Raw genomic sequence first — 1602 nt, forward strand, 5'->3', positions numbered from 1 at the left:
TTTTTCTTTTTTTTTTTTTTAATTTTTCCCTTTTCCTTCAATCAGTAGGAGAAAAACATCACCCTAGTGACATCAACATGAATACATGTTGTTTCAATTTTTGACTTATTTTGGCTCAATTTTTTGTCTCAATTTTTGGCTTATTTTTTGGCTCAATTTTTATTCTGGTAGCGTAACACTCTGGACGTCACATATATGTACCCATGATGGTTCTGCTTTAGAAGCAGAGCTCCTCAAAGAAGCAGTGAATTCAGCAACTTTCCCAAGCCCTCTGGAAGCCAGAGAAGGTGGTCACAGTACACATCCATCTGTGGTCTCAGCCACAGAAGGCTCATGGCTCATGTGATACCAAGGCTGTTGACTTCTTCCCAACCCAGAAGCACAATGTGTCATTTTCAGTAAGTAGCGGATTTCACATACTTTAAGTCATAATGACTTTTTTTTTGTTTAGTTTCATTCCTCTCTCTRTTCTTACAAGCCTGATATTGCAATAGCCAAACTCTCAGTTTTCAATTAAATAGAAGGYCTACATGTGATGAACTTTAGTTTGTTGGTGCTGTACTGCAATTTCACAGTGCTAAGTATAGACCAGAGTCTGACTCCTCAGCATTTTTCAGGAGCATCTGTGTTATTTTAACACCATACTCTTGTTATCCCTGGTAGGATGTGAGGTTGCAGTCCAAACCCAGACTTCCCTGCAAATTGCTRGTTTATTGCTCACAGCCTCTTGCCAAAGTTTGCTCTGTGAAATACATTGCTGCCAGCTCAAGGGATATCCAGTCACCTGTTTATTCTTTCAGAAAACCTGCATCTGGACTAATTATCTAAAAAAAATAATCTTGAGGGTTTTTCAGATAGCATCTGCAGATCTTGGGCAGATCTTGCACTGTGTGTCACCAAACTGTACTCTTGCAACTGGTGGGGAAAAAAAGCCACCAATAGGGTGATTGGTGTGGAGGTTGCCCGGGTTGTTCTGATCCTCTTTGAGGGAGAAGACAGCCCAAGTAGGAATGCGACAGCATCTCAGACTTCAGACTCTACTGCTAGGCCATTGCTTGGGTTTCAAACAGACATTTAGGTTTTGTTGATTTGGCTTGTTGGTTTGTTGGTTTGTTGGTTTTTTTAAAGAAGTGATTTCCCCACCACTACCTCAGAAGCAGCATGGTTCAGAGGTGCAATTGTCACCTACTTGTTCTCATCCAAGAAGACTCTCATGCAGCAGCCCAGGCTAGCCCCAGTCCTGTGCTATCCTGTCTTCTTTATCCCCTTGCCCACAACATCTTTCACAGAATAAATGCTCAAGCTGCCTTGGCACCCACTAAAAGCAAATCAGTACTATTAGCACCATTAATGACTAATAGTCATTAGGCACTACTCAGCACAGTGGGAAGTATTCTGTAATGAGGATCCATGGAAAATTTTGCAACCCTRCATAAGTAGAAAAAACAAAACAAGCAACTGCTAAAAGGAGCTTTCGTAAGAGYTGGGCTAAATGGTTTTCTAAACAATTTGCATTGTCCTCTCTTATTTTGATTTACAAAGCCCATATGTTGTTTTTTTTTCCCTTTATCAGCCAGAAATTTTTTATCAGACAAATGGTAT

Source organism: Malurus melanocephalus, unplaced genomic scaffold, assembly GCF_030028575.1.
Source record: "Malurus melanocephalus ecotype Western Australia unplaced genomic scaffold, MMel_1.1 scaffold_38, whole genome shotgun sequence".
In the NCBI taxonomy this organism is placed as follows: domain Eukaryota; kingdom Metazoa; phylum Chordata; class Aves; order Passeriformes; family Maluridae; genus Malurus; species Malurus melanocephalus.